Here is a 26280-nt window from a genome sequence, read left to right as displayed (position 1 = left end):
GGTTTGGTTGTCTAGGCAACCTTCCATGACCTTGTGATTCTGTTGGGCTTTGTTCCATCTCTGCTGTGACAGCCTAAGGGAGATGGATGAATCTGGCCGATGACTGGGCAACAATCACTATCACAAAGGAAGACTGCCCATGACACTGTCTCCTGACAAGAGGTGAATCCCGTAGGCGGGCAATCTGGATTCTTTGTCACAGCCTAGCAATGAGGCCTCACGGTTTTCACTGGTGCCTAGAGCTGTTCCTCCCCTTGTACCGTTCTGTTTATTTGTTTTGTCTTTTTTTTTTTCCCAAGCAGGTTCAGGTAGTGTGGGAACTAAGTTCTCTCAGGAACCATTCCTTTAACTCCCACCAACGACATGAGGGTCCCACACCTAAAAGGGTATGCTACTACTGTCACTAAATATTCAATTCTCACTGCTTTGGGGTCTGGCTTTGCCTTGTTCCAGTCATCCTGCGTGGCATGTGAGGCCCTTTCTTGCTGAGTTAGATGGATGGACTATGGCTGAAGGAACAGCAGGAAGAGCCAATGAGAATAGGTTCTACAGCTATCCTGCCCAGTGGTCTCACAGCAGAAACAGTGTTAGTGAGAGAAGGCCAAACCAAGTTCCACAGCGTGGGCACACAACAGAAGAAATAGTTTGACAAATAGAGAAGTTGCACTTGGTAGTGGTGGCCAGCGGCCAGTAGGTTTTAAGATTTGCACGCCTCATCTGAAGTTAACCTTAAATAATGCCCTGTGAGGTCAGGCAATCTATTACCAGAAGTCTAATTGCATTTAACAATTAGAGAAGAGATTTAAAGTTTAAAGGCCAATAGTTGGGGTCAATCTGTGGAGGGAATGGGCCAGCTCCATGTGTTCAGGATCAGAGAGGAATCCAGAGACAATGAGACGAAGCCATGTAGAAATGAGTGCCTAAAACAAAGGAGAGACCCCAAAAATGTTCGTTGAGTGAAAATTTTTAAATGATCTGCTGTATTTAAGACCTTATGAAAGAAATGGATGCCATGTTTTAGCATAGGTAGTTGGTAAACTGTCTTATAACGTACATCTTTGAAAAAGGTATTAGACTGTGTCTCTGCTTTTCCATTTAAATATAGCCATTATAGCAAAAGGACCATAAAGAAAACATTTCTTCAGTGTTAAAGATATACTTTTCATTAATACCTCCTGACACACGTCATCAAATCCATGGCTGTGTATACACATTACAAGATTGGTTTGATATCTTTTGCAATGAGGATATTTGTAGCCAGACATTTTGTTTTGCTGCTGTTCTTATCGCATCCCATAGCTTTTTTTTTTTTTTCCGGAGCTGGGGACCGAACCCAGGGCCTTGGTGCTAGGCAAGGGCTCTACCACTGAGCTAAATCCCCAACCCCATCCCATAGCTTTCTTGTGTGCCGTGTTTCGTTTTGACCTATCTCAAAGTACTTTCTCACGTCCCCTTAGGCATTCTGCATTGGCAAAGTATTGAGAAACGTTCATGAGTTTCGAGTTTTCATGATTAATCCTTGGCTTCATCCTTCGGTGTTTTGAGAGGAGTCTTTGCATGACACAATCTTTTCTAATGTGCAGAGGCTCTCTTTGTGTCCTAACGTACCGTGGTCTAAGGAAATAGGCCATGAGAAGGGTATGTGCCTGCTCTTGTTGGGTAAAGTGGTTTTCCTGCGTTAGGTGTTTCTTTCCCGAGTTAAGTGTTGGTGACCTGCAGGTGCTTGTTAACTAGTTTAAACTTCTATCATTTCATTCACTATTGAAAGTAAGATACTGAAATCTCCAACCACTTTGGTAAAATTACCTCCCCCCCCACTTCAAATCTGTTAGATTATCTCAGGTGTAAAGCCAGCAAAACTCCATAAAACAAACATGTATGACTTACAATTGCTCTCTCTTTGTATTCAGTTTAGTTTTTTTGGTATTTCATATAAAATACTTGTCTATTATAACAGCTTAGGAGCTAAGCTTTATTTTATTTTGCCTGATGTTAACATAGCAAGTGAGTTCTCTTTGCCCACAGTTTGTATTCTGACAAACTTTCTTCCATTGGAAGAGTTTAGTCCATTTTACGTTTAGATTGATCATGCATGAGGAATATGGACTCATATCCTTAATTGTTCTGTTACTGTACTTACATTGATTCTTTTGGTCATTTATCATATTAATCCCTATTTTGTTCCTTTTGTGACTCTAATTTTTCTTATTGGTGGTTATCAGGGATTACAATTAAATTTTAAACTCATACCAGCTGTGCACTGTTGAATCATTCCTACAGACCTGGAATGAACTCAAGAAGGCTGTGATCCACCATTATCTTACTGTGGTCTTGAGTTATACAAGGATGCTTTGAGGAATTTTCTGTTGAAATTCATCAGGGAAATTGGTTTAATGGTGACTGTTTTTCATTTCATTGTATCCTCATCTGATTTTGGAACTAGGACAGAGCTGGCTTTGTAAATGAAGTTTGGAAGTTTTGACTCCCTTTTTAACAGAACGGTTTGAGAAGAATTGGTGTTGGTACTTTCTTGTTTATCAATATGTTTTTAATTGAAAACGATTTTATACAATATATTACAGTTTCTCCTCCTCCAATCCCTTATAGATCTTCCCCACTCGCCCAACTTCATGCCCTCTTTTCTACTGCTCTTTAGAAAACAAACATATGACCCCCCCAGTAAAACAATTAAAAAAAACAAAGAAAAAGACACAAGAAACACACCGTAAAAACACATAACTGGAAACCATCCCATACAAGCAAAAGACCATCAGACAGAATATGTCCAAACAAAGCAATGAGATTTTTTTAAAAAAGGACTACAGAAATATTGAGTTTGTTTTGCGTGGGCCATCTACTGCTGGGCAGGGGGGCTGTGCTCAAGTGTGATTAATATATCCAGTGTTAATGCATTGGACAAACTGGATTTGTCCTTTATAAGCAGATGTCACTTGGAGATAGTCTCTGGCTCAGAGACGGGAGCTTATGTTCACTTCCTCATATCAGCGATGGGACAGCATCTGGCTCGAACCTGTGCAGGTCCTGGCATGCTGCCATAGCCTCTCTGAGTTCATATATGTTAGCATGTTTTTGAAGACTTGGTACAGTTTTGCATTGAATTCATCTGGCTTCTTTTAGATAGGAGACGATTAGTCCTTCGGTCATGTTACTTGCTATAGATCTATTTAAGTTGTTCACACACCTGCTTTTTAGTTAGGTTCATTCCATCTCCTGTCTTTTGCCTGCATGTATGTTTGCGCACTACTTGCATGCCTAGTGCCCATGGAGTTTAGAAGAGCACACTGGCTCCCCTGGAACTAGAATTACAGACAGTTGTGAGCCACATGTGGGTGATGCAAGTCAAACTGAGGTCCTCCTGAAGAGCAACAAAAGTGCTTAACTACTCATCACCTCTCTGACTCCAGCCCTACGTACTCTTTTTTATTAGAAAATATTTTTTATTTTATTTTACATGTGTGTAGCAAGTGCATGCAGTGTCCTCACGGGCCAGAAGAGGCAGTCAGCCCCCTGGAACTGGGATTAAAAATGACTATGAGCCACCATGTGAGTGCTAAGAATTGAACTCAAATCTTCTACAAGAGCGTCAAGTGCTCTTAACCACTCAGCCATCTCTACGGTGTAGTCTAACTCTAACCTTTGTTCATTGATTTTGTGTTTGGGTGACTTACCTTTACATGAGAGGAGGTCATCCACTGATATTGCTTCGGGAGCTATCTGGCTTTTTATTCCCATTAGTGTCTGGTTAGTTGAACCAAGAGCGCCAATATTTACTGAATATCTATTTGCTAAAGTGATAACTTCTAGTGTCTTTGGAAAGTTTGTTATGCCAAATGACGTTTTGCTGGGGCACACAGGTAATAGGGTGTTTTGCTGGAGCAGACCCGGGAAAGAATGTTTTCCTGAAGCAGACACAGGTGAAAGGATGTTTTGATATAGCAAACGTGTGAAAGGACCAGGGGTGGGAGTGACCCCACCGACAGTGGGAAATGTGCACTGAGCCTTGGCTTGGTTTGCTTCACCTTGCTATTCTTTGCTAACAACACACATGTATTGGGTCACCTTACATAGAGTTGTGGAACTCAACTTGTGGTAATGTCACCATTGAGAGAAACTCACCCATGAACTGCTCCTGACGTCTAGGTTCCTGCAGCAGCTTGCTGCTTCCGAGGCCTCACCTCAGGCTGGTTAGTGAGCCTTGCAGTTTCTTCAGGATTGAACTACAGGTACTGCATCGTATCTGCCTTCTTACAGGTTTGGCCTGCTGCTGCTGAGTCGTATTTGGTGTTTGCTGCAGGACTGAATGGCTGCCAAAGAAGATTGAGCTCCACTCCAAAGAACTAATGCCGAGCAGGTCCACTTCCCCCATACCTAGTAACTTTTCTCTTCCACTGCTGGGCGGTGAGCTGGAGGAGAGGTTGAACCCTTATTAAAAGTAAGTTGCAAAGATTTATGCCTACGATTTGCAGTTATATTTTCAAAATATTTGTTTATTTATTATATATAAGTATACTGTAGCTGTCTTCAGACACACCTGAAGAGGACATTGGATCCCATTACCGATGGTTGTGAGCCACCATGTGGTTGCTGGGATTTGAACTCAGGACCTCTGGAAGAGCAGTCAGTGCTCTTAACCACTGAGCCATCTCTCCAGCCCTGCAGTTATATTTTCAAAATAAGTTGTTACCTCTTCTTATTCAGTGACCTTTTCTCTTTGGACTAGTTTTGAAGTCTACTTCATCAGCCATGCCGATCTATGGTCAACGTCCATTTTATTGATCGATTGTCCTCTATCTGTTGACTCTCTACCTCAGTAGAAAACGGAGATGTGTTTCTAGGAAACATCAGAGAGCTGGATACCTTTTTAAGTCCAGTTAACCAGTCTTGGGTGGTACGCAGAGGCCAACGTCTCAGTTACTTTTCCATTGCTGTGACAAGACATGATGACCGAGGCAACTTACAAAAGAAAAATTGGGTCTTAGGGTTTAGAGAGTTAAAGTCTGTATTCTCAGAGGAACATGGCAGCAGGCAGATGGGCATGGTGCTGGAGCAATAGCTGAGAGCTTATATCCTGATCGGCAAACGGAAAGAGAGAAAAAAGGAAGGAAGGAGGGAGGGTGGGAGGGGGCTGAGAATGGCATGAGATTCTGAAGCCTTCAAGACCCACCCCAATGACACATTTCCGCCAGCCAGCCCCCGTATCCTAATCCTTCCTAAAGAGTTCCAACAACCACATGTTCAAATGTATGAGCCTGTAAGTTTGTTGTTGAGAGATGCTTAGAGGCTCCTGAGACTCTACTGGTGGGTTTTATGGTTGGCTTTCTTGTTCTCTTCTTTCTCTCCTATGAGTATTAGGGGTCTGCTGGTTCACTGTGTTAGACACAATGGATTCCTTCCTTTCTCCCCATGTTGTTCTATTCCTGATGAAGTTACTCTCCCCTGTGCTCTCATGATGGAAACTGTCCTTCTTCCTCTGCATAAAGTATTCCTTTAAGAGTTTTCAGCAGCCCTGGCTCGGTGCCCATCTTGCAACGCCCTCATTTCAACGTCAGTTTCAATCGGTGGCTTTGCTAGATGTAGCATTAACAATCAGAAGGCACTTGTTCTGAGGCTTTGAGGTACACAGTTCCCTTTCCTCATTCCGGGCAGCTGCTGAGAGAGCTGAGGCCATTCTGATGTGTTTGCCTTTGCAGGTGAGTTGGGACTTTCCCCCCTTGACACTGTTTCTTGGGTTTGTACCTGTCATCTTGACTCTACTATGCCGTGGAGGGGTTCTTCTCAGTCATGTATATATTTGTGGTTATAGATGCATTTAATGTCTGTATTATCCTTTCTCTAGATTGGGGAAGTTTTGCTATAATTTGACTGAATCAATTCCTGATACCTTTAAGTTTTAGTGGCTCCTCCTGGTCTGTGAATGCTTTGGTTTGCTTTCCTGATAGTATTCCAGGAGGCTTACAGAGTGTGGCTTTGCTCATTTGTGGTTTTAAATTATTGGTAATATGTTTTTTTACCTTGATCTCCATTTCTTGCTCTGCTGTTTGTTTCTTTGTTCTCACTAGAATATGCTGGTGATGCTCCCCTCTCTTTTCCAAACATCTCTATTTTTTCCCCCAAATTTTTAATTTCGTTGCTGAAGTTTTCCTTGTTGCTGACTTTCTTGTGTATTTTTCTACTCTTTCCTCTACATTTCTTTCTTTCCCAGGCCCTGAATTAACATGTCTGTGTACTTTTTGAGGTCTTTGCCATGTTTATTAGTGAACTTTTGAAATCTTCATCTGTCCAGTTTTCCTGTGTAAATTCAGTCGTCAAAGAGTTATGATCTTGGAGGGAGTCATGTTCCTCACATTTTTCATAACCCTCTTACATTTCTGTGTGGTGATTTGTGCCTATGTTGGTTCCATATTTCTTCTTTTCTTTGGGGCTCTTCTTCGTGAGAAACCCACTTTATTTAATTTCATTTTATGTATATGAGCACACTGTTGCTGTCTTCAGACACACCAGAAGAGGGCATCAGATCCCATTACAGATGGTTGGGAGCCACCACGTGGTTGCTGGGAATTGAACTCAGGACCTCTGGAAGAGCTCTCAGTGCTCTTAACCACTGAGCCATCTCTCCAGCTCCCAGGAGCCCACTCTTGATGGCTCCAGTGAAGAGTTATATCCTTACAACTCCAACAACATCAAAACAAGCAAGACAGAGAAATATACATTGCCAGCAAGCGTAAGGCAGAAAAGGGGAGAACTAAGGTAGAATATGCTGTAAATTTTAATTATTCAGGAGAAAGTGGAAGTAGTATGGGACATGGACAAAAGAACACAGGGGAAAGGGGAAGGGAGACTCGAGCGAGGTTAAAGAAATGAAATGAAGGACAGTGGAGGTAGAGAAGCAAATACTGGAGTTGAAGAGAAAAGGATAAGGATTGGGAAAGAAAAAAACAAATGGGAAAATAAAATTAGAAAGCTGTAAGAAGGTAAAGGGAAAATTAAAATTAAAATGGGAGTTTAAAAAATGAACTGAAGCCCTGGGTTCGGTCCCCAGCTCCGAAAAAAAAGAACCAAAAAAAAAAAAAAAAATGAACTGAAACAAACTACTCTACCTCAAGGAGAAAAGAACAAGCCAACACAATCCCAAATCAAGTCAGGTAAACTCAAAAATTCTACTAAAAGTAGAGGAGAGGGGAAGAGAGGGAGGGGAGGAAACATATTGGACATAAAAGGAAACAGAGAAAGAGAGTGGGGAGGGGCAAAAGGAGGGGAAGAAAGAGAGGGAGAAGGAGGGGGGAACAGAGAAAAAATGTACGAACAAAATTATATGAAAACATGACAAACAATAATAAAATAATTGAATATAATATAGTAAAAACACATCAAAAGTCTAAGGAAAAGAGGGTCTGGGGATGCAGTACATTGCCGGTCCAGTACACATAAAGCTTTACGTTTGATCGCTGGTACTGTGTAAATGACATGGCGGAACCTGCAAGTCTAAGCATTTGGGAAGCGGAGGATCAGAAATTTAAGATTACCCTTAGCGACTGCACGTCAACTTCTAGGCCACAGTTCTGTGAGGCTCTGTTTCAAATCAAACAAAACAAAATGATGGTGGTGGTGGTGGTGGTGGTGGTGGTGGTGGTGGTGGTGGTGGTGGTGGTGGTGGTGGTGGTGGGGCGGGGTACAGGAGTGGAAAAACACTGAAAATTTTGGAAAGCACTTTTTCGGGGTCCTTGAGTATTGGGCTAGCGAGTGTTGAGCTTGTGACTTGTGACTCTTTATTTTATTTCTTACATTTTCATATGCTGGTGTTCAGCCCGTTTTAGACAGACACTTTCTTCGCTTTAGCAGATTCCCTTTTGTTTACCGGTGGCTCCATTGGTCTTTGCGGTCTGTGTAGAGTGGGCTATCTCACCCTCCCGAGACTCCTCCCCGGACCTCTTGGGAAGCCTACTGCTCTAGCTGAGCATGGCTCTGTCTTCCTACTGTGTTGGGAGTGTGGGAAGCAGCGGCGGCACGGAGCAGGTGATACATCTCTCTTCATATACTTTTTTAAATTACGAAGCTACTTTTAGGCTCATTGCTGCGGCTGTACCTCCTTGTTCCCAGTGTCACCACTGCCGCCATGCCCGGACGGCTGCTTCTCGAGGACGAAGCCCCTAACTTTGAGGTCGATACCACCATCGGCTGCATCCGCTTCTACGATTCCCTGGGAGATTCATGGGGCATTCTCTTTCCCCACCCACAGGACTTTACCCCAGTGTGGACCACAGAACTTGGCAGAGCTGCAAAGCGGGGGTCAGAGTTTGCCAAGAGGAATATTAAGTTGATAGCTCTTTCAGTAGACAGTGTTGAGGACCATCTTGCCTGGAGCAAGGACATCAGTGCTTACAAATGGTGCGGCACCCACAGAAAAGTTACCATTTCCCATCATCGATGATAAGGACAGAGACCTTGCGATCCTTTTGGGCATGTTGGATCCTTCAGAGAAGGATGCTAAAGGCGTGCCTGTGACGGCTCGTGCTGTGTTCATTTTTGGCCCTGACAAGAAACTCAAACTGTCTACCCTTACCCAGCAGCCGCGGGCAGGAACTTTGATGAGATGCTCAGAGTGATTGACTCTCTCCAGCTGACAGCAGCAAAGCTGTTTGCCACCCCAGTTGATTGGAAGAATGGAAAGAGCGCGATGGTTCTCCCCCCACCTCCCTGAAGAGGAAGCCAAACCAATTTTCCCTAAAGGAGTCTATGAAAGAGCTCCGGTCAGCTGGTCAGCTACTGGCTCATTGAATGGAAATGGAACCCAAACTTTCTCGGGTTTCTTTACTCTGTGCCTTCACCAGCATTCTGCCCCTCCATCTCACAGCGCCCTGCCGACTGCCCTGCTGACTGCTTTCTTTGAAATGTATTGGCGACTCCTTAGGTCTCTGCAGGGTCTATAATCAGCAAGGTAGTGTCAGTGTGGGCTCCATGCTTGAATGAGAAACACCTTTTGTGGCTTTCCAAACTGAATCTTCTGTTACCCATTTTGGAGAGCGCTAATAATGGGGAGAAACTTTCAATTCTGTTCTTTTTTTTAATTTTTTTTTTTATTAACTTGAGTATTTCTTATTTACATTTCGAGTGTTATTCCCTTTCCCGGTTTTCAGGCAAACATCCCCCTAATCCCTCCCCCTCCCCTTCTTTATGGGTGTTCCCCTCCCCATCCTCCCCCCATTGCCGCCCTCCCCCCAACAGTCTAGTTCACTGGGGGTTCAGTCTTAGCAGGACCAAGGGCTTCCCCTTCCACTGGTGCTCTTACTAGGATATTCATTGCTTCCTATGAGGTCAGAGTCCAAATAAAGCGGGAACAGCCCGGGAGAGTTCTCCACAGGAAATTCACGGTGAGTTTCTATTGAAGTGGGCACAGAAAGCCTTTTGCTTCCCAGGAGCGTGAGGAAGACGGTGCAGGTACCTCCTGGAGTTTCCATGTCTGCTTTCTGGTGATCTGTGCATGTGAACACACCTTATGAAAGACAGATGGTGACAGTGTTTTACCACTAAATGCCCTAGGAGAGGGTTGCCATTTCTGAATTCTGCTTTGTGCGGTTCGACAAATAAAATCCTGATCAGAAAAACACCACCACCACCACCACCACCACCACCACCACCACCACCACCACCACCACCACCACCACCACCACCACCAGGCTACTTTCAATACTCTGTGGTGTGCCCCACAGGAATAAAAAAGACTGAGAAACACTCCTTGAGGAGTGGCCCACGAGGGAAGTGGCTATCTGAGGAGGGGAAGGAAACAAAAGGAACCCACCTGCTGAGACTGGGAGAAAGGGGACGCCATCCATGCTGGGACCTGTGATAGGGCATCGTGAGACTAGCTCCAGGCACACAGGCATAGGGCCAGAGGGTTAGGCCCGAAGCCACAAAGCTTCTTGGGTTCCCATCAATTGACTTTTTCTGCTTCATTCAGCTGCACGGTCTCCAAGTCCTCTGCGTGAAGGCAGCTGCAGAAAGCCCAGTATCTCTGCTCTTTCCCTTAGCAGAGTTCCTCTGCTTCTTCACATTCCTGGGGGCGGAGCGGGGAGGGGGCGGAGCGGGGAGGGGGCGGAGCGGGGAGGGGGCGGAGCGGGGAGGAGGTGGGGGGCGGGGGGTGTGGGGGGTGGGGGATGGGGGTGGATGGGGTGGGTAGGTGGGGGGTGGGGGGATGGGGGGCAGTGTCACCGTGGTTGGTTACTAACCTGCCTCTGTTGAGCTCCCTCTTTTGGGCTTGCGTTCATACTTTAAGTCTTTCATCTTCCTGTTTCTGAGATGAGCCGTGGTGGGTGTCAGGTTGACCACTAGAACCTCAGAGTTTTCAGGCTCTGTAGCAAAGAATGGTAGCTTCCTTGCTCAACTGCCATCTCCGAGATACAGTTTATTTGCTGAGCTACGCTCCTAGATGCCGGGGCGTGGGGTTATGTCACTTCTGCATACCACAGCCTGCCCTCAGCCAGCTTCTTGACACTTTTGAACTTGTCCCCATCAGACCTTACTGCTTGTGGCAGGCTAAACTTATCCTTCCTACCTTCTGCACCCCTCCCCCAATACTTGTTTAGTTTCCCGCAACAGAGTCTCTGTCAAGACCTCCTAGTGGTACAGAGAAACAAAATGAGGTTTCAAAGCTAACCCAAGCATCTGTCTCACCAAAACCCACAATGAACTTAGGTTAGTGTGGGCTGTGGGCTGTGGGCTTGTCCTGAATCTCCTCCCTAGAGGTGTGGTAGCTTACCTTTCACAGGGGTGTTCCGGTCCCCACTCCCTCCCCCCTCACTTGGTGCACCTGCACTGTTTCACCTCCATACTTTCCTACCCATCCTTTCACTCTATTGTAGGTGTCCTGCCCCCATCGTTGTAATCCTCTCGAAGTTCATCCTCTCTTCGGATGAACAATTTCAACGGTGACATTGTACCTGGAGGACATCAGTCACCTTTGCAGACTGTGACAGTGGACCACTGGCGAGACAATCTAACAGCCGCCGTCACACAGATAGGTCAGAGAACAGTTCCTGAGTCTCATACACTCAGTCTTGGCAGAAGAGAGCATTACGCATCACTCAGGGCTACACAGTGCTTGCTACCAGACACAGAGTAGCAGAAGGATTGTGTGGGCTGCAGGTTTTGTAATCACCAAAAATTTAACACCCCTCCCCACCCCACCCTCCAGCCCTCCCACACCACCCTTGGTCCACCAATTCTTTCCCACTTCCAGTTCCTAGGAGACATCAACGGGCGTGTCAAGGAAGTGAACCTGTTAGGGGGAGGACCAGGAACCACTGTAACCTGAGTTTTCCTCGTGTGCTTGCAGGACATACATGGTAGGACAGAAACCCATGGGTCTTTGTTGGCATCAAGACAACTGTTGAACACTGAGGTCTGCCCCACAGACCCTGTTCTTATGGATATTGTTTGCTCAAGTGTGGATACTGGTCTGGTCCTTGACTTTAAACACATCTTCACAGTACCTGAAAATAGAGATCGCTTTCACTGTTTCTCTCCTCCTCTCTTTAAAAACTGTTTTCCACGGTGTATATTCATTGTTGGTGGCACTGCTGCATATGGACGTTTTTGTGCAAGTATTATCTGTTGAGTGTTTCCCCCTGCCATCTCCTTTCTTACTCTCCTTTGTCCCCTGGACAGTTTCATGCATATTTTCATGTCCTATATGCCTACACATTTTATGTATATAATATGTAAGGGCCACAGGAGAAAACAGACAATATTTGTCTTTCTGAGTCTGGCTTAATTCTCTGGTTGCCTCCATTTCTTTGGAAACAACACAACTTTGTTATTAGCTGCTGAGAAGAGTCGGTCCACTGTGCATGAATACCACGTTTCCCTTGTGTATTCCTCTATCGATGGGCACCTAGGCTGGTCTGTTTCCCCGCTGTCGTGACTAGTGTTGCAATCAACCCTGATGCGCAAGCGTCTCTCTGAGATGTTGACTTGGAGACCGGTGAATGGAGATCTAGAAGTCTGGGAAGGATGGGATATCTATGTAGGTTTTGGGAAGCCTTCATACTGCTTGCCATAGTAACTGGATAAGTTTACAGTCCCATAAGCAGTGTGTGCTTCCTTACATCCACATCACCGCCAACATCCATCATTTTCCTAATGACTGGCGTTCTAACTGGGATGGAATCTCACGGTTGTCTTTTAATTTATTTTAATTAAGAATTTCATCATTTTTTAAATTAAAATACAATTACATCATTTCCCTCTTCCTTTCCCTCCCGCAAACCCCTTCCATGGACCCTGACTCATTCCTTCTCAAATGAATGGGCTCTTTTTCTTGAATTGTTATTGTAACATATGTGTGTAAATGTGGCCTAGTTAAATGTGGCCTTCTGAGTCCATTTGCCTGTGTGTGTATTTGACTTCAGGGCTGACCACTCGGGACTGGACACCCAGTTAGGGGGCTTGTTCCTGGGAACAACTAATTTCCCCTCTCTTAGCAATTATAAGTTGTTGCCTGTGGTTCTCTGTGTAGGGGTGGGGTCCTGAGAGATTTCTCCTTTTTACAATGGCATGTCTACTAATGTCATTGTTAGGTCCTATTTAGGCAGCCATATTGCTGAGGTAGTATGGGCGTAGCATCCCCTTCATTTCTAGGAGACACAGCCTCACAGTAGGTTTCCCGATCCTCTGACTCTTCCAATCTCTCCACTTCTCTTCCTTGATGTTGTCCAAGCCTCAGGTGTAAGGATTATGTTTTTGACATATGCACTGGGTCTTGGTGGTCCATGATCTGTTGGTCTTTGACTTTGACCAGTTGTGGTTTTCTCTAATGGTCTCCATCTGATGCAAAGAGAACTTTCTTTGATGAGGGGCGAGAGCTACATTTATCTGTAGGTATAAGGGTGTGGAGAGTGGAGTGGGGGATTATGCTGGTTTAGTAAAGTGGCGATAGTCAGTTCTCCTGCAAGATTCATGTTACCATTAGCCCTGAGGATTGGGTAGGTTTCTAGCGCCAGGCATGCTGGCTACTACCAAGATATGAGCATCACTATTGCACCTTTAGGGATATCTGGCTGAGTTCACTCTTGTAGCTCAGAGACATCACTGCTGGGCAGGGACTATTATTGTCTTCTCTCTCTGGGCATCATATAAGTGCCTTTTGGTACTGTGAAAGCTCGTCTTCAAGGAGGAGGCTTTCAGATCAAATCTAGCTTGAGTACTATGTATGAAGACCTCTGCAATAGGACCTTACCTTCAACCAGGGGCAACGGCAATATCTTAAACTTGTTTGGAGATCTCTCAGACTCCTCTGACCAACAACTTGAAAGGAGATTTCTTTTGCCTAGAACTGGGGTTGGATCGCAGCCATTATTTCCCGAGTGGCTTACACTGATATTTTCAGTGTTTCCTGCTCTTGTACTCAAAGGGTTTAAGCGTGTCAGATCTTTGATGTATTTGATGTTGGTTTTGTTTTGCACAGGGTGAGAGAAGGTGTGTCTCTATTCTCTAATGTATGGCTTTGACATCTTTGTCAAAAATTGAGTCACTGTAGCTTGTACAGGTCCATGTCTACTCTGTTCTGTTGACTTCACATCTATTCATGTGCTGGATCCTGTGACTATGGCTTTGTAATCTAACTTGGAATCAGGCATGGCCTTGAAATCTAGCATTGTTTTTTTTGTTTTTTGTTTTTTTTTTGTTTTTTTTTGTTTTTTTTGTTTCTTAAGATCAAGTTGGCTTGGCTTAAGCCTTGACCCCTCTTTTCCTTTTCTCCTTTCTCTTCTTCTTTTTGTGTCTCTGGCCACAGCATTATGCACTACCTTTCTTTATTCTCTCTCTCTCTCTCTCTCTCTCTCTCTCTCTCTCTCTCCTTTCTTTCTCTTCCCCCTCCTAATTTTAGCCAGTTGAATCTCATATTTTTTTTGTGTAATTAATCTAATGGAAATTTGTCAAAATTTTCTTTCACAAGGATCAATTTAATATTTTCTCCTTTTTTTATTGGTTATCTTATTTACATTCAAATGCTGTCCCTCCTCCCAATTTTTCCCCTGAAACCTCCTCCTGTCATCCCTCCCATCCCTCCTCCCCCTGCCTCTATGAGGGTGCTCCCCCACCCACCTACCCACTCCTGCCTCACTGCCCTAGCATCGCCCTATGCTGGAGCGTTGAGCCTCCACAGGACCAAGGGCCTCCCTTCCCATTGATGCCAGATAAGGCCATCCTCTGCTACATGTGCAGCTGGAACCATGGGTCCCTCCATGTGTGCTCTTTGGTTAGGCTCTGGGAGCTCCGGTTAGTCTGGTTGGTTGATGTTGTTCTTCCTATGGGGTTGCAATCCCCTTCAGCTTCTTCAGTTCTTTCTCTAACTCCTCCACTGGGGTCCTCAGGCTCAGTCCATGGTTGGCTGTGAGCATCCTCCTCTGTATTTGTCAGGTGCTGGCAGAGCCTCTCAGGGAACAGCCATACCAAGCTCCTGTCAGCAAGCACTTCTTGGCATCAGCAATAGTGTCTGGGTTTGGTGTCTGCAGATGGGATGGATCCCTTGGTGGGGCGATCTCTGGATGGCCTTTTCTTCAGTCTCTGCTCCACTCTTTGTCCCTGCATCTCCTTTTGACAGGAGGAATTCCAGATTAATATTCTGGAGATGGGTGGGTGGCCCCATCCCTCAACCAGGGGCTGTGCCTAACCTCTGCATATGGTCTCTATAGGTTCTATCTTTCCTTTGTTGGGTATTTTGGCTAATGTTATCCCCGTTGGGTTCTGGGAACCTCGTGCTTCCCTTGTATCTGGGACTTTCTAGTGACTACCCCCAGTTCCTCATCCCCCACTGCTACACACCTCTGTTCAATTTCCTGGCCCTCTGTACTTCTCCCCTAGTCTCCTCACACACCTGATTCTGCCCTCCTTTCCCTCCCCTCTCTTATCCCTCCCAGGTCCCTAACCTCTCTCTAACTCCCACAATTATTTTGTTTTTCCTTCTGAGCAGGACTGAAGCATCCACAATTTGGTCTTCCTACTTCTTGAGCTTCACATGGTCTGTGTGCTGTATCATGGGTATTATGAGCTTTTGGGCTAATATTCACTTATCAGTGAGTGCACACCATGTGTGTTCTTTTGTGATCTCAGGATGATATTTCTAGTTCCATCCACTTTCCTGAGAATTTCCTTAAGTCTTTGTTTTTGACAGCTGAGTAGTACTCCATTGTGCAAATGTACCACATTTTCTATTGTCTATTTTTATCATTTTTAATTCTTACTATTTATTATTTATTCCTTGTGTGTAGTTTTTCTCTTTATGTATTCTTACAGAAGTATTTCGGTTATCGATTAGCACATGGGTTGATAAGCTATATTTTTTTCTTCTATATATTGCTCTTAGGCATTATTTGGTTAATTCTTTTTACAGTTAGAATCATCTCAAAGTATTTTCCAAATCCAGCCCCACCTTCCCCCTGATTTTTTTCTTGTTATTAACCCCTAATTTAATTCCCCCTAGTTTATGAATATATTTTGTACAATTAAAACACAGTAATGGTATTTTACTTAAATAAATCCCAAACTATCAACATTGCAACGAGGAATCGGCATGTTAAAATAATTGTTGAGATAAATTAAGTGCTTTCAATCTCTTGGGTGATTTCTTTTTTTTTTAATTTTTAAATTTTTTAATGACGAAAACAAAAATACATCTAAAAGCGAAGCTTCTGGAAAAACCATTTGTTCTTCCCTGTCTTGTATCGCTCCTCAAACTTGACCTTGGCCTCCCGCCTGGCCTTGCGTTTCAGTGCTGGGTCTCTGAACACATCCTTGTTGACAACAGTTTTGTCCAAGGGGATATCCACAGAGTACCTTGTGGGCATGAGGTGGCTGTAGTTATAAACTTTCACAAAGGACTTGATCTTGGATCGCTTGGCCATCTTCTTGCCCATGGCAGCTGTCACTTTTCTGGGATAGCAGTCAATTCCAGCCACCAGGACATGGCTGTAAGGGCGGTCGGAGGTGCCATCATCAATGTTCTTCACGATGACGGCTTTGTATCCGGAGTAGCGTCCAGCCAGGACCAGCACCACTTTCCCGGGTTTCATAAACTTGCCCATTTCAACAGCAAGCAGCCAGCACCCAGCAAGAAGCGGGTGATTTCTTTATAGGACATTTCTAGAGTTCATAACCAAATGTGTTCAGTGCGTCCTTGGTGGGACCTAACCCTTTAAAACTTGCTGATGCGGGGTTGGGGATTTAGCTCAGTGGTAGAGCGCTTGCCTAGCAAGTGCGAGGCCCTGGGTTCGGTCCCCAGCTCCAAAAACAAACAAACAAACAAACAAACAAACAAACAAAAAAAACTTGTTGATGCTTGTTTTATAGCCAAGCATGTTGTGTCTCAGGAATGTTCCTGTGCACTTAAAAAGCATATTTTGTTTGAATTCTGAATCACGTATGCCAGGAGGATCTCCTACAAGCACAAGGGTGTTTTTGTTTTTCACTGTGGTTGCTATCTTCAGAGGAGCAGGACAAATGGGACCCTGTTGGTCAAGAGGTAACGAACCGTACGGCCAGTCTCCGTGGGAAGAAGAGTGCAACGCCATCGCCTGGAGTTATTTAGCTACTCCTCCTATTTCTGATACTGCATCTCAGTCCTTCACACACAGTGACATACGGAGGGAGACAGAGGGCGTAGGCCACCAAAGGTGATGTTTCAATTAATCACCTCTGTTCTTGGGAGATGAGTTCTAACACGGTTCAGTCAAAATTGATTTAAATTTAAGATCCGTGCTCGCACACTTGCTTCGTGTCAGACGACCTCCATCATACAGGAAATAGCTCTTAAACCTCATAGATCGCACATTCTAAAAAGGAATATAAATATGATGAACTGTGGAGTTACACATTTTCGCTCTCCCCTCTGTTTCCTTATCTAGTTGATACATGTGAAATTTCTATGTAGTAGCAGACAGTAGAATGGCCTTGTCTTTTAAGCATGTGTGTCAATAGTATGTTGAGGCTTCTCCAACCCTGTGATCTGTTTCTCTGGCTCCCATGTGCTCTTAGATGCTTAGACTCGACCCCTCGGAGACCTGTCCATCCTCTCACACTCCCTCTCCAGACTCATTCACTTTAGGCATCAGACAGCTGTTGGGAGAAATAGTTTCTCCTCCTGAGATAACCTCTGTCTTTCCCAATCGCGAAAGTTCCGGTTCTCAAGTCCGGGGGTGGGGGGTATCACGGCCCCTCTAACCAACCCCTTTAGCTTTCAACTTAACCTTATGGATTATAATTTTTTCTCTAAAATCATTGTGATCCCTTACAAATCCTCAACAACTTTTCAAAGCTGACAAAGTCTGCTTTGTCTTAATGGTCCTCCTCACCTGGTTCTAACTAGGACGTACTTCCATTGCTTTCCTGAATGTATCCACCACGGCAGCAGTTCCCAGGTTAGACCTTTCCCTGAAGTTGATGCTGTACTTTTCTAATCCAGTTTTCTATCTCTGACTCCTCCAAAGATGCCTTTATTTTTTTTATTGAACACGCTACCCACCTTTCCAGAACCCACACGCTTTCTGCCTACTCTAGGAAGCCATTGCACCGGTAACCTTCCCTCGCAGCAGTCTTTCGAGTGGTATCAGTACAGCGGCTTTCTGACAGATGCAGCAGTACCTGGACCACGGAGTTTTCCTTTTTACTCGTAAAGACTGCCTTTCTATGTTGTTACATTCCAACCAACCTTTGCTTCCCTGAGTTTCGAAGCCCCTCAGGACTCAGAAAACTGTTTGGATTGAATTGAGGATTCTTTGAGACCCCACTGTGGGCCTCTGAGTGACCTACAATTGGGACGTAATCTGAAGTTAGAGCGCAGGATTAACTGTGCAGGTCTACGTGAGAAGGGAACCCACGGACATCCTCCACTGCAACTGTTTTCCGACTTTCGTGTTGCTTATTTCAAAATTGCATATAACTGATGCAAAATTTAGACAGTGAAGCAGATTATCCCTCAGAACTAGATTCTGCATGCAAATAAACGAATCCTTGTCTGAGGCACTAATGCAAATGTTGGAAAAGAAAAACCTGAAAAAGGTATGAGAGCAACTGCTTGGAACACACTTACGAGGAAAAGCTGTTTTGATTTTTCAGAAATGACTTTTACATTTTTTATTTATTCTTTGGTAATTGTGTGTATTTAGATCATATCCACATCTGGCCAGCAGCCTGCTTTGTGTTTTTATTCCACTAGAGGGCAGCAAAGATTCATGATTGAATAACAGACTTTTTTAAAAAAATGTATATATTTTCCAAGCACATTTAGACAAAATACATTTGCCAATAATTATAAAACGCACTTTCTAGCTTTCTGATAAACTGTGAAGAAAACTGAAGCGATACCTTTTCTCTTAGTAAAGGACTCTGCTTCACTGAAGAACAGGGCTCCTGCCTTGGGCTTTCAACCTCACCTCCTGTTTCATCCACCCACACAGCAAACAAGCATTAGACTCTATTCCACGCCCGGAGCTGCGCGGTTCTTACAATCAGACAGTTTTTGCCTCAGAGAACTCTGTTATGGCAAGTCATACACTAAAAGCAGGCGCGGCGTGCTTGTAGAAGGCACAATACATTGAACGACGTGGATATTTCCTGTTGTATTTTTATTATTTCGCTACTCACAGTATCTGTAAGAGGTAAGAATTAACATTCCCGTACTTTTGGATGGGAAATAGATCTCAGGGGTTGAATGTGTAGCGCAACACAGAAGTAAAGAAGCTGATGTTGGAACTTGAACGGTGCCAGCAGGGCTCTCCACCAGCGCACCACACTGTGACCCACGCAAACGGTGCTCTTAAACGAAAGAGCAAGAACGAAATCCGCCGTCTCTGAAGCATTTCCTCTTTAGGTCTGTTTTACAGTGTCAGTAAAGGTGCTTTCTTTCCGACTTAGACTCTAAACAGTTGGCGAAATAAAAGAGGGGAAACAAAGCCAAAATTTTACCTTTGCTACTGAGAGACTTTTAAGAATCGGGGGGCTTTGGCTTTGATCTGTTAAAGAAGCTTGCTTGCTGGCCCAGAGTTCCAGCACGAACAGGCTTCATCCTCAAACCTCCATGTAGCGCCTCCTCCTAGTATAGGGCCGTCCGGTCTGTGGAAGGGTAGAGAGTGAGCCTATTTGTAACTCACTCCTGGGAAGGACAGGGACTGTAAGACAAGCACACCCAGTTTATTCTTCCCAAATCTACCAGTCAGATATACCACTGTCTCCTCTGAGCCGAGAGAAGCCAGGAAGTTGCTTTGTAGGGAGGAAGAATCTTCAAGTGATAGAGGGGCATCTCTCAGAACGTGCCTGGGGGGCTGTTCTGTCGTCCACAAACATGTCTACAGCAGACAAGATTTGTGGCTGTTAATGGTTCACCACTATTATTTGGGTCTTGTGGTTTGTGGAAATATGCTATTACTTAACTTTTAAATAAATATGTGCTTTTTTTTTTTTTGCTTTTGACTTTGCTATCTAGTTGTTTGGGTTTTGTTTATTATTATTTTTATTTAATAAGGGCTCTAAAAATGGAAGAACTCTGTTTGCACAGCCCATCTTACTGCCATCCATACTAACTCTTCCGTCATTTAAAACTTATCATTAGCTTGGCTGGTACACCCCCTAACACACTCTGTATCCAGCGAGAGAAATTTCCAGGCCGCTCCAGCTTTAGACAAACACCCCTCGAAGCCTCTCAAGATCATTTTTTTCTGATTGTATTTAGACAGTCTTCTGGTCCTAATTTTATTTTTCACTCAGACAGTGATCATGTTGATTAGCTGATGAATAAATGCCCTTGGATATTCTATCTCTCGCCATGAATTATTTATTTATCCAGTTCACGTTAACCCTTTTTCGGGCCCTGCTGTTTATGTCAGAAACTACGAGTCAGGGAACAGGAGTCAGAGTGCTGTAGATTCTGAACCAACAGACCTTCCAGTCAGTAGGAATCAATCCCTCTCTCAAATGATGTCGGACCCCAGAAGACAATCGCCACTAAAGAGAAGAAACTCAGTCGTCTTAACTGTCAAGGTCACGAACATTTTGAATCAGCTTCTTGGAGGTAAAAGGAATAAAGTGCTTCTGAGTTCCGAGTGTGGAGACAAAAGCAGAGTGGTTAGAGACAGAGCAACAATAAGTGAAAGGAGCTGAAGAAAATGGAGCCAAGAAGGTGAACGGAGAGTGGAAGAGAGACACGGGAGAATAACCTGAGGGAGATGCAGAACACCTCAACCTAATGCTTCATCAAAGGCCACAGACAGTGGGCGGCCATTTTACCTTCTAAGCAGCCAAGAAGCACAAACATTGTTGCCATAAAAATCAGTACATTAAAAAAAAAAATATAGACACCAACATCGTTGCTGTAAAAATTAGTACATAAAAGTACACAAATCGTAAACTTCCTGGGTAATACTCAGTAGAAGAAAAAAAAAATCACAAATGTATTGATGGATTGTGGTCTGCAGGGAAACAGTTAAAAGTGGGATCCAAAGCAAGTGCCACCCTAGGTATGGTCCGACTTCCCTTAAAGATGCAAATGAAGCAGCAACTCTGAAATGCTACTTAGGAAAGTTACAATTAGCTGCAGTAATAATTGTGCTCTTTGGTTCTTGCTTTGTTTTACAGTGACTCTAATTAAAGGCCTAGTGATGTCGGAAAGTCACATTAATTATTCATCTGCAAACATTTACATAGACTTCCCTGTTCCCCTTCAATAAATTATCAACTTCACATCTCCATAATTTAATCAAAATGACTAAAAATACACCATCTCAAGCGTCGGCTCCTCCTCGCTGGTCTTTGTCTCTTCAGAGTTATTTGTTAGGAGAGAAGACTTCCAACTGTTAGCAAGAAAGGAGAGAAGAAAAATCTGTCCGTGGAAATTGTGGAGACAGTATTTGCTTTTTCCCACACTGTCATATTGATTGGTATAAGGCTGTGGTTTGCAAATGTCTGTAATTTTTTTTTTTTTTTGAGCAAGATGAGAGGTGCCACGGAATTGTGTTGTTATTAAAACCCGAGTGCTGCTGTGACTATTAATAGAAACAGAATATTTAAGAATACAGGGACAATTCTCCCCATGATGTTCAGTATGTGAAGAACTGAAGTTTCAACAGCTCAGCATTGAGAACCCGCAAAAATGGAAAGAAACAACCAGGCCTTATATTTGAGGCAGCAGGTTGAGAGAGTCGTAGGCAAAACTAGAAATTCAATTTAAGAGAAAGAATCTAAGGACACAGACATGAAATTCAATGGGTTAAGTAGTTAGTTGGTCTATAACTTGTACACATGAGCTGGTAACCAGCCAGTCAAACCCAAGGACTCCTGACCTGAAGGGCTGTCATGGGAGAAATTACACTCTGGAGTCAGGTATACTCAAGTTCGAATCCCAATTCTGATTTTCAATAGTTTCTGATCTGTTTTAAAAGTCTTTTTAATCTTGATGAATAATGCGCTGGTTGAGGACCATTTGATTACAAGGTGCATTGGCCTCTTCAAGCAGAATACATGCAATGGACAAGAGCCAGGCACTGTGGAGAAGGACAGACGCAGACAGCTGTCTGTTTCTGCAAGTGTTCTACAACATCTCCATTCTGATTCCTGTATACAAACTGTATTTTCTGAAGGGTTGCAAAACAAACAAACAACAAACAAAAAACCATCTTGCGTTTATAATTCAAAAGTCTTAAAGCTGTTTAAACGGTAATACTCCCTAGTTGACCTAGAAGTCCAATGCGCGCTCTAAAAAGTCAGGTTTGGGGACAGAAATCAACAAGTGGATCCTAAAATTCATACATATATCCTAGAGACCCAGGATAACCAAGACTGAAAAAAGAGAATGTTAAGGTTCTCACTCCTTATCGATTTCACAGTTTCCTATAAAATTACCAGAACCAAGCCGAAGTGGACCTGGCGTGGAGACAGACGTTATAAATGTGCACATACATGTGGTCTAATTTTTTGACAATCTGCCAAATGTTGGCTAGAAAAAGTATAGTCTTTAAAGGGAGCCTGTCATGGCTGGATAGCACCATGCAAAGCAGTGGGACTAGAGTCCTACGCCATGCCACGTGCAAAGATTAACTCGTGGATAAGAGTCACAGATCGGAAAGTAAGAGCTCTAAAGCTCAGGTAAAGAGGACCATGTTCTCAGGAGCTCAGATTAGAGGGTGCTTCTTCTCCCTAGCTTTTCTCCTTTCTCCCCCTCCTCCTCGTTTCTTTCTTTCTTTTTTTCTTTTTTTCGGAGCTGGGGACCGAACCCAGGGCCTTGCGCTTGCTAGGCAAGCGCTCTACCACTGAGCTAAATCCCCAACCCCTCTCCTCGTTTCTTCAAGTTATTGAATAACCAAGGATGACCTTGAACTTTTAACTACAACACCAGAAGTACAGGCATCAGAAATAATAGATGAGTTGACTACACCGGGACTAAAGGTATTTGTGGGTTGTTTTGATTTCGTATAGTTTGATCTCAAGTCTCCATGCACGCTAAGCATTTGCACCACCCCTGAATCACACTCCCTTTCAGTTACATACTCCGAATAGTAGGGAGAAAACGAAAAGAACCCACAGAATGGCAGAAACTATTTGCAAATAATTTATCTGACAAGGCCTGATATCCGGGATATACCAAGAGTTTCTACAACTACATATGATCGAAGGGCCTGGAAAGACAACCCAGTTAAAAATTTGGCAAAGGACTGGAATAAACGTTTCTCCAAAGATGTGTAAACTGCTAGTAAGTATGTGAAAAGATGCCCAGGGTCATAGGAATCAGGATGGGGCAGAGTCAAAGCCATAGAGAAACATCACATAGGCCAGGAAAGCTACGGCCAGGGTGGTTCTAAGTGGCTGTGGAGATGGAGAGATGAGAACTTTCACACAGCACCAGTGGAATGTGAGGCGGGGCCATCGTTATACTTAGTCTGACGCAGACCGAGTGGTTTCACAGTGAGAAGTGTCCTGTGAAGCCAACTCTGTAATTAAGGTGGGTTAGTGGTTATCTGGGGGACGAGAGGTATCGGGAGACAGAGAAAGGCAAGTGACTGCTGGTGAGGCTGAGGTTTATCTGGAGATGAGGAAAGTGTTCTGATTTATTGTGGTGACAGTTTTACAACTCTAAGAATATGGTGAAGGCCTTTTGTTGTACATTTTAATTGAATGTTTCATGATGGATGAAGAGTATCTTTTTTCCCCCATCTTTATTAACTTGAGTATTTCTTATTTACATTTCGATTGTTATTCCCTTTCCCGGTTTCCGGGCCAACATACCCCTAACCCCTCCCCCTCCCCCTCTCTATGGGTGCTCCCCTTCCCATCCTCCCCCCATTACCACCCTCCCCCCAACAATCACGTTCACTGGGGGTTCAGTCTTGGCAGGACCAAGGGCTTCCCCTTCCACTGGTGCTCTTACTAGGATATTCATTGCTACCTATGAGGTCAGAGTCCAGGGTCAGTCCATGTATAGTCTTTAGGTAGTGGCTTAGTCCCTGGAAGCTCTGGTTGCTTGGCATTGTTGTTCATATGGGGTCTTGAGCCCCTTCAAGCTCTTTCAGTCCTTTCTAAGATTCCTTCAACGGGGGTCCCGTTCTCAGTTCAGTGGTTTAATGATGGCATTCGCCTGTGTATTTGCTGTATTGTGGCTGGATGAAGAGTATCTTAATACAACTTTTTCAAACATTTATATTTTCTGACTTCTGATGACTTTACATAGGGTAAGGGCTTTTTCACGCTGTGAAAAGTTAGTGCTAATTATCGACTTGACAGGCTCTAGAATCACCTGGGAGATGAGTCTGTGGAGGATTATCTTGATTACATTATTTGGTGTAGAAAGGTATGCACACCAGTGACCAAAAATACCTACCTGAATTCTCCTTTATCACGTGGTTTTACTTCTTATAAGATAGAAAGAGCCCCGCTTGTACGTAGCACCTGGTGCAGTTCCTCAAGGCACAATCATCCAGGAGAGCAGCTTGGCAGAACTTGGTCACTCAAGTTGAGCATTGATCTTGACATGCCCGTGTGTCTTAAGATCTTAAGAATTCTCCCAGGCTTATGGGCTTGACAACATGTTAAGCTCATCTTTATTTTCTCCTCTAGGCCAGAGGCAGCTTCCTCCCCGAGAGAACTGTGAGATGACAGTGATGAACTGGAAGCCATGGAGTGACTCGATGTGATCCTGAACCTCTTGGGTGGGCTTGGTGTTCATGGAGAGCTGAAGCCCATAGGGTGGGGTTTCTCCCCACTGTAACCTCATGTTGTAACATGAAATGCCTCTCTTAAAACAAGGAAATATTTATGTGCACAAAAGCCTAGCAAATGACAAGACAGTCTATGGCAAATGCCGTGTAGATTCTGAAGCCTCAGTTTTGAACTTCTGATAGAAAGTGCAACTATTTCATGCGTGTCATTGAATTTGACTTTGATAAATAAAATTAAAGATAACCAGCTAGTGTGCAGTTTTGCTTGGCTCCATTGATGAGGAAAAACAGATTATAGCACCAATTGCTTTGGCAGAACCATATATGGAGACATTTCTGCATCTTGCATAACTTATCACAATATAAAATCTATTTAGTAGCTTTAAGTGTCATATGTCAAATCATACCAATCATTTACAGTAGTCAAATAATTAGGGTGCTATTGAGAGGCTTTTGCATCTCCTGCATATCCCTGGCTTCTTTTTAAGATTATATTTTATTATTTTTACTTAAGTGTGTGTACATGTGCATGTGTGTGTCTACAGAGGCCAGAAGAAGGTGTGAATCTTGAGATGACAGGTGGCTGTGAGTTGCCAGACATGGGTTCTGGGAACTGAACTCTAGTTCTTCATGAGAATAGCCAGAATCCTTAAATACTAAGCTATCTCTCCAGCTCCATCATGGCTTATTCCTAATGGCTACTTGAGGAGCCCATGATGTTTGGAGAGAGTGTAAATAGGACTCAACAGACAGCGACGGCACACTTGCACAGATAGCCTTGCTCTCAAATTTTCACCGATCTTCCCTTTGTTGAGAGAGGCATGGCAGAGGACTTCTGGCATCCTGGCTGGATCTCGTTGCTCCCGCTGACTCATGCCAATTCAGCGGAGGCCTGGCTGTTTCTTCTGGATCATGTTTCTGCTGCTGACTCATGTTTGGTACCCTGACACTACTGAACTGGACTGCTGGTGTCTTGACAAATGGAGATTGGAATCGCCCCAAAGAGCTAAACAGGACCATATCCCCCTGTCTTACTTACCATCTTTTGTCTCCTATGGTGGACTAGAAGGGGGTATGAAGCATTTGGGAACCCTTATTAACTGTATTTAAAAAAAAATCTATCCTGGGTTGGAGAGGTGGCTCAGCAGTTAAGAACACTGACAGCAATTCAAGAGGAGGTCCTGAGTTCAATTCCCAGCAACCACATGGTGGCTCACAACCGTCTGTAATGGGATCTGATGCCCTCTTCTGGTGTGTCTGAAGACAGCTGCAGTGTATTCCTATACATAAAATAAATAAATAATTATTAAATAAACAAAACAAAAAACCAACTGACCAAACAAACAAACCTCAAATCACAGCCATTTAACAAAAAAATTCTAAGTCTACAAAGAATTTTCACTCCTTTTCTCCAACCACACTCAGGATTTGCTTAGGACCAAGCTCACCCCAAGGATCTGACTTTGCTTCAAGATGAAAGCCCTCAGCTTCTTTGTCCATTTCTTCTTTTCTGGGACCTACAAAGTGTATCCTACAAAGCGTTTCCTTGGTCTGCTTCTTCTCTGTAGCTCAGGCTGTAGCCTAATACCCATGGTGATAAGCCTGTCTGAGTCACCAGACTAACGAGATTACTGGCATGAGTCACCACACCTGGCCCCTTCCTTTACTTCCTGTTTCCTGTCTCTAAGGGAAGTAGATTGCTTGCTTTTGAAGTAGTTACCAAAGTGGGCAATCGGCCTGTTAAAGTGTTATTGTTAATCTTCATGTTTGTTGGCACACATGGTTAGGATACGGAATCAACCTAGCTATCCATTAATAGCTATCTATTAATAGATGATGGGATTTAAACAGAATGGGTATATGTGTATATGTATATGTATGTGTATGTGTATGTGTATGTGTATGTGTATGTGTATGTGTATGTGTATGTGTATGTGTATGTGTATGTGTATATGTATATGTATATGTATGTGTATGTGTATGTGTATATGTATATGTATATGTATGTGTATGTGTATATGTATATGTATGTGTATATACAAGGATATACTGTTTGGCTACAGAAAAG

General features: G+C 43.8%; 1 long non-coding RNA gene and 2 pseudogenes across 3 annotated transcripts; 2 read left to right on the top strand and 1 right to left on the bottom strand.

Annotated features, from left to right (window-relative positions):
- The first annotated feature begins 75 nt into the window (after positions 1-75).
- LOC148002609 (uncharacterized) lies at positions 76-24296 on the top strand. 2 transcript variants are annotated; one of them, XR_015633087.1, is made up of 3 exons: positions 81-162; positions 10878-11036; positions 24112-24296. It is a non-coding gene; the product is annotated as an uncharacterized LOC148002609 (long non-coding RNA). The 2 variants fall into 2 exon arrangements; XR_015633088.1 differs by lacking the exon at positions 10878-11036 and having other exon boundaries at positions 76-162.
- On the top strand, positions 8135-9010 carry Prdx6-ps3 (peroxiredoxin 6, pseudogene 3; annotated as a pseudogene).
- Positions 15637-16110, bottom strand: Rpl27l7 (ribosomal protein L27 like 7; annotated as a pseudogene). The gene has a single exon (XR_015633086.1). The product of XR_015633086.1 is annotated as a ribosomal protein L27 like 7 (transcript).
- Positions 24297-26280: the final 1984 nt, after the last annotated feature.

This window comes from Rattus norvegicus, chromosome 11 (assembly GCF_021556685.1).
Source record: "Rattus norvegicus strain SHRSP/BbbUtx chromosome 11, alternate assembly SHRSP_T2T, whole genome shotgun sequence".
Lineage (NCBI taxonomy): Eukaryota > Metazoa > Chordata > Mammalia > Rodentia > Muridae > Rattus > Rattus norvegicus.
This window is presented reverse-complemented; position numbering and strand designations above follow the sequence as displayed.